The sequence below is a fragment of the Alligator sinensis genome, unplaced genomic scaffold, assembly GCF_000455745.1.
Source record: "Alligator sinensis unplaced genomic scaffold, ASM45574v1 scaffold481_1, whole genome shotgun sequence".
In the NCBI taxonomy this organism is placed as follows: Eukaryota; Metazoa; Chordata; order Crocodylia; family Alligatoridae; genus Alligator; species Alligator sinensis.
Window position 1 is genome coordinate 854,425 of NW_005842201.1, and position 6,869 is coordinate 861,293.

Consider the following 6,869-nt stretch of genomic DNA (forward strand, 5'->3'; position numbering starts at 1 on the left):
AAAAATTACTTTGAGTTTTGATCTTGAGCTGATTTCATAAATCACAACTGCTGTGGTATCTGCTTCAATCCATTTCCAATGTTGTGTTCGAGACTAAACATTCCTTTTGTCCAGAATTGCCAGTAATTCTGTAATTTTACAATTCTGAGATCTTTTCTAAGTCCTGTAGCAGGTTTAGATATATCTGAAGTTGTGTTCCTTTATTATTTTTTTCACTAGGAGCCCTGATTTGCTTGGCTTTAAATTGCTCTATTGGTTTGTTTGTCTTTTTTTCTTGCAGATGGTTTTGTTCCATGTTACTTCAAGCTAATAAAGCTTCCTGTTGATTTTCCTGTTAAGTTCTTCTGCATCTGGGTTGTTCTTACCTACCTGGATGGGATTATTCAGCTGAATGATCTCTGAGCTAAATAGTTTCCTCTTCTGTATGCTGCAGGATATTCCTGATCCAACCTCTGGTTGTTGTGCTACTTACATTGGAATAAAATCCTATATATTTTGCAGCCAACTGATCCTAGACAGAAAGCCCTGCTCTGCTAGGAGACAGACGGCTTGTAGTTGCAAACAAGAAGTTTTCAGTTTCTGCTTAACTAGGATGTTTTGAAGAAACTCATAAAAATAAACCTGCAGAAACTCGGAATTTACTAATTGCAAGACTCAGATTGTCAAGACCTTTTGTTATCGTGGTATAATCCAAACCTGGCATAGCTACTGCCTGCCTGTTGCTGCAGTAACAGCACACACATGCACATGCTGCATGAACTCTCCAGCTGTTGCTAGAGTTCACACCAGGCAGTTTCATTCTGTTCTTAAAGGGCCAGATTTTATTGTATAAGTTGTATCACAGTTATAAAAAATCAACATCTGTGCAATACATACATATTTACATAATATTTCTATGGTTTAAGCATCTTTTTCAGGAACCTCACTCTATAACACAAATACCCAAGTCAAGTAAAGCCTGAAAGAGCACAGAGCTCCACACTGCCACCCGTCTGCAGTCAAAGAAGTGGGGCTTGATTCTGGCTCAGCCTTTGTGCAAGTGAAGTCTTGTTTCATGGAAGTCAATCTAGCTCTTAGATGATGTACCTGAGAGTAGTCTGTCGTACTCACGGGGGCTATGATTCTTGTCTGTGATCTATGTTACTGCAACTGCAGGGAACTGGTTATTATCCTTTACGTAGCTAGCCCTGACGTGTTTGCGAATCTACAGTAAACACAGTATTTGGGGACCTAGTAGTGCCATTAACTGGTTTTCTTCATTTACTTGTTTTGTATTGTGCTGTTTTGTTTAAATCATAAGATCATAGAGAGGGAGAGCTGGAAGGGACTTTAGGAGGTCATCTCCTCCAACCCCCTGCCTGAGGCAGGATTATCTCTGAGTTAGGAGTAAATGACAGCAATTAACTATGTCAAAACATTAATTCTTAGGCTGTATACAAGCTAAGCAAGACAGTGTAATCCCTGAGAGTGATTCAGCACCATGGCATGAGCAAATCAGCCAGCTCCTGATCGCATGTTCCCCCAGATACTATTTCAAAGGCAGCAGCTGGTCTCTTTTCTCCACTCCTCCCATGGTTATGTCTCAGTGAAACTCCAGCCCTTTTCGCAGCACTGGCCCTTTACTTCATTACTTTGTGGTCATTGGTCACTTCTGTGCCTGCTTATGCACATACGACAGTGATTGTGCATTGCGCTGTGGGAAAACACATTAAAGCCGGTTGAATTCTGGAACCCTTTTATATTTAAAAAAAAAAAATCAGGTATAAAAAGGAACAATTTTTTTTTTTTTTTTAATGTTTGCCTGGTGGCCCTATAGTCCAGTCAGTTCTCTTCAGAAACAGCCTCAGGTCTGCCAGGATTTCAGTGCTTCAGGAAGCAGAGCAGAGGGAGCTGCTAAAGAAAGCTGATTCCCATGGGAGCACTACAGAAAAGAGATCTCATTTAATAGGCTACAACACTCACCTATGAGACTCTCTTTAATGATAATTAGAGCAGCTTCATTTCAAGAGAGAGACAAAAGGAGAATATTATTATCTATGTAGTACTTTGAAAACTCAACTCTGTAGCTGCACATACTGGTCGCGCACTTCAGGAATAAGGTGTGTATTTATCCCAAAACATGTTAAAAGTATTCAATCTATTCTAAGCAGACCAATGTTTAGGACTTAAGGTACATTCAAAGAAATACTAAGCAGAATGTACTGTAGTGTTAATATTGCTTGACATTTTGCAAGTGAGGAAGTTGGCCATTTGAAAATGCTGTTTGATGGGTGGAATTGAAAAATTCTGTGGTCAGCTGCCAGGTAGACAGACTGCCTGCCTTTCTGGGCTCCCAGATTTCAAGATTGGTGAGCAGGTGTCTCCCCAGGTCCCTTCCTATTCGGCCAGCTTGCCAGCTGTCTGGCTTCCAGCGCACATTTCCTTTGAAAACTTCCATTCCAGTTCTTTTTAGTGGATTTTTTCATAATTTCCATTCCACAAAATCTATCACATTTCTAAGTTCTTCTGTTTTAGAATGAAAATAATTTTGGAAATGTGAAATGTCCTGTAAAAGGGAAATGCTAGTTCCTACCTACTTCTAGGGTTATTTAACATGCTTTCTTATGCTTCTTGCAATAATTTCTTTGACTGATAATACTGCAAAGTATATTCTCCAGATGATGAACCACAGAACAGTCCCACTGCTTTGTTCTCAGTACCAGTAATATAAATGGGAGGGAAAGGAGGGAACTTCGGGTGCTGCCTCTGTGTACGTGGCAGGGGAGTGAAGGAAGGGTGCAAAAATAGCACTCTGGCAGCTGGCACTGTCCTGCATGTTGCCACTGGCCAGGGCTTATTGTACATTTTACATACTTTATATGACATACTCAAACACACGTGTAAAAGTCAAATATGCAGTGGGCAATTATGCAAATTAAATCCTGAGCCTGCAAGCACTAAAAGCATGTGTAACTTTATACACATGAATAGTCCCAAACATCTGTGGGCCAGATCTGGTAAGTTGGGTTCAATCTTTGCAGAATTTGAATCTAAATATAAATATATGTTATTAAGTAATAACCATCTTCTAAAAATAACTAGCAATATTCTGAGTGTACATTAAACTTTGTTTCATTGTGCTTGATAAGGCTGGTTAAATATTAAGATTTATTTGAAATTCTTTTACTTAAATTATCCTATCTGACATACTTTAGTTGAATCATAGGGACAAGAAACATGTCCTCAATGCCTCTGTACACTTTTCAGTATGAATTTTAAGTGTATTTTTTATTTAAGGAATATCATTAGTGAATTCTCTAGATTCACAAACATTAAGCCTTGTCAGACCAGGCCACAAAATTTAATTCGGGTTAAGAACTCAATGAGTTGATGACTTGGTTTTGACTCAAAGATATATTCAGACTTAAGATTTTGGGCTAGATATATATCTAAGTTGCCCAATTTCAGTAGCATTTGGAGTTGGCATTTAGTTTGGGTACTTCTTCATTTTGAAAGGTGGCAGTGTCCATGTTTCTGAATGACAACACTTTGCTTCTTGGCAGTACTCTTCAACCACAGGTAGGGCTGTCATGAAACTAAAACATGCAAGTCAGATCTGAGCTGGGATGTGCTCATCCAAATGGATAAGGGAGGTGCTCAGGGCTGACATTATTAAAACACAGATAAAAATCTGGATTAAGTTTGAATCACTCAGTTGAAGACAAACAAATGGCTGAGCCTGCCTCACTGCCCCCGGATCAGTAGAAATGTTATTAAAGACAGCCCTGCTTCTGGAGCTTTCTTGAGTAGGACCAGTAAGGAGCAGACTGCTCCTCCACCCACAGGAATTTCTTGTTTCTGGATGGGAGCTGGACATGTGGCAGGAGATCTTATTTCAGCTTCTTTTTGTGACCTCTCTCGGATTACTCAGAGCACATGTTATTGGGGGTGGCTGCTCCTCCTCATGGGACATAGGAGGACAAGAATTTGAGCTGTGGGCCCTAGGGACCCTCCATTACACTGCAAGTGAGGATCAACAAGAGCCCAAAGGATGCTTTTGATAAGAAATTTCTTCATTATTAATATAGCTTAATGTTTTTTCCCTGATAATGATGGTAAGAGATTGGAATCAATGACTGTTAGAGGAAAGTGTGAATGCATTTATAGCAATTTTCAATTTGTTTGCATTTTGTTTGTGTCATCCCCAACTCGCGGCTGCCCAACCTCCTCTTGAACACCTCCAGTGATGGAGAGTACTCAGCTTCTGTAGGCAGTTTATTCCACTGCCTCACTATCCTAACAGTGAGCATGTTTTTCTGGGTACGTAGTCTAAACTTTGCTGCAACATCATACCTTTGGTCCATGTCCTTTATGCAGGAAGATAGAAAAGGTGTTCTCCCTCTTTTTTTATGGCAGCCCTTCAGGTATTTGCATACTGATAGCATGTCCTCTCTTAAGCACTTTTTCCACAAGCTGAAAATGCTAGTTCCTTCAGCCTCTTCTCATATGACTTACTTTCCAAACTCTGTATCATCTTTGTTTCCTTCCTCTGGACCCTCTCAAACTTCTACATATCCTTTTGAAAATGTGAAACCCAGAGTACACAGTACTCCAGATAAGGCCTAACCACTGCCAAGTAGAGAGGCACTATCACCTCCTGTGTCTTGCACCAAATGCTTCTATTAATTAAGCCCCAAACTGCATTCACTTTTTGTACAGCTCCATCACACTGCAGACTAGGGCTGGGTGAGGCTTTGGACCCTGCTTTGCACCCGGAGAAGCTTTGGATGCTTTGGCGTCCGAAGCAGCATGTCCAGATCGAAGCACTGGCTTCCTTAGGCTTTCTGAAGCAGTTCAGGGTTTCCGAAGCGCTTCGGAAAAGCTTCGGAGCCGCTCCGGAGATCCAGCCATAGGTAATAATGGGAAATCAATGAAATATCTATAACTTTATTGTTTTTTGTCTAATTTAGATGACATTTGCAGAGATGGTAGCCTCTGCTGAGGGCATGAAGTCTGCCAAGTTTCAAGAAGATAGATTGAGGGGTTCAGAGAAAACTGCTTTCAAATTCTTGAAAGCAAAACTCATGTCACGCGTATGTGTTACAACACAGGGAGGTGAAAACTGCAGGGGTGGTGGCCCCTGGTGAGGCCACAAAGCCTGCCAAGTTTCAAGGTGATAGGTGCAGGTATTGGAGAGGAACTGCACCTCAAGCTGCTGACAGGCAAAACTCATGACATAAAAGACCCTGTGTGTGTTAAGATGATTCCCCATTATACCCTATGGCTGGATCTCTGAGGTGTCTCCAAAGCTTCAGAGCCGCTTCAGCCGGATCAAAGTAGAAACCCAGTCCGGAGCTCCGGATCGGATTGCTAGCATCCGAAGCAGCCGGATCCAAAGCCGGATCCAATAGCTGCCTACTCACACAGGCCTACTGCAGACTTATATTGAGTCTGTGATCTATCAAGACTTCCAAGTCCTTTTCCATAATGCTGCCATCCAGCCAGGTCTCACCAATTTTATATCTGTGTTTTTGATTATTCCTTTTGAGATACAGCACCTTGCATTTGTCCATGTTAAATTTCATTTTGCTAGCTCTAACCCAACTTTCCAATCTGTTGAGATCCTTCTGAATTATGCTCACATCTTCTAATGTGTTTGCAATCCTTTCCAGTTTCATGTCATCCACACACTTGCCCTAGAAGCTTCCTATGTCAGCATCAAAATCATTTGTTGAACATCCCTGGAGCAAGGAAAGACCCCTGTGGGACTCCACTCAAAACCTCCTGCTATTCTGACAGACCCATTAATAAACATTTACCCTTTGCTTGCAGCTACTGAGCCAGTTATCTATCCACCTCTTAGTAGTTATATCTAGCCGACACTTCTCAAATTTATTTTTTAGAAGGTCTTGTGGGACCTTGTCAAAAGCCTTACTAAAGCCAGATACACTATATCCGCAACACTCCCTTCATCCACCCAAGTAGTTACTTTCTCAAAGAAGGAAATCAAGTTTGATTGATACTTTTTTTTCATAAATCCATGCTGACTGCTTCTGATCAGCTTTTCTTCATCCAGATGTTTGCAAATGACCTTCCTTAGGATATACTCCAGTAACTTCCTAAGTATTGAGGTGTGGCTAACCAGTCTGTAGTTTCCAGGGTCTTTCTTTTTGCTTTTTATAAAGAGGGTCACTACACTGCTCCTTTTCCTCTCATACCTGGTCCATCTCTCTTGACTTGAAGATCATTGCCAATGGCTCCAAGATTTTCTCTGCCAGTTCCTTCAGTACTTTTGAATGAAGTTCATCCAGCCCTGCTGACTTGAATTCATTCAGACCCAACGAAAGCTCTCGGTTTCTTTTGTTATCTCCTCCCTCAGCACACCCACTTCCTTATCCAGATAATTCTTATTAGGTGTCTGGCTGCAGCTTAATTTTTTGTGAAGACTGAGGCAAAAGTAGCTGTTAAATAGTTTTCTTTGCATCTCCAGTTAAGTGTTCCCCCTGATTTGTTCACATAGGAGCACAGCTTCCTTGGTCCTTCTCTTTTAGATAACATCCTTATAGAACATCTTCTTGTGGTCCTTAACATCCTTTGCCAGGTGCAGCTCATTCTTTATCTTTACCTTTCTGATTTTGTCCTTGGAGAGTCTTCCTATTTCCTGACCTGCTAGTAGTATATAGGCTCTCTGCCCTTCAATGCAAATGTGACAGGTGGGGGGGGCGGAAGTCCCGCCCCCTTCACCCCACCCCCGTTCCCCTTTTATGGTGTGTGACATCACCAACCCCACCCCCTGACCCCGGTCACGTGGTGCATGACATCAGCAACTCCGCCCCTGACCCCGGTCATGTGGTGCATGACATCAGCAACTCCGCCCCTGACCCCGGTCA

The 6,869-nt window shown here is 41.7% G+C and overlaps 1 protein-coding gene across 2 annotated transcripts in view; it reads left to right on the top strand.

Moving 5' to 3' along the window:
- The first annotated feature begins 1,797 nt into the window (after nt 1-1,797).
- Nucleotides 1,798-6,869, top strand: part of CD36 (CD36 molecule) — a 108,808-nt gene continuing 103,736 nt past the window's right edge. For both annotated transcript variants that reach the window (XM_025207607.1, XM_025207608.1), the window contains exon 1: nt 1,798-2,099. The gene's annotated coding sequence lies outside the window, so the exon portion shown is untranslated. The remainder of the gene's footprint in view (nt 2,100-6,869) is intronic.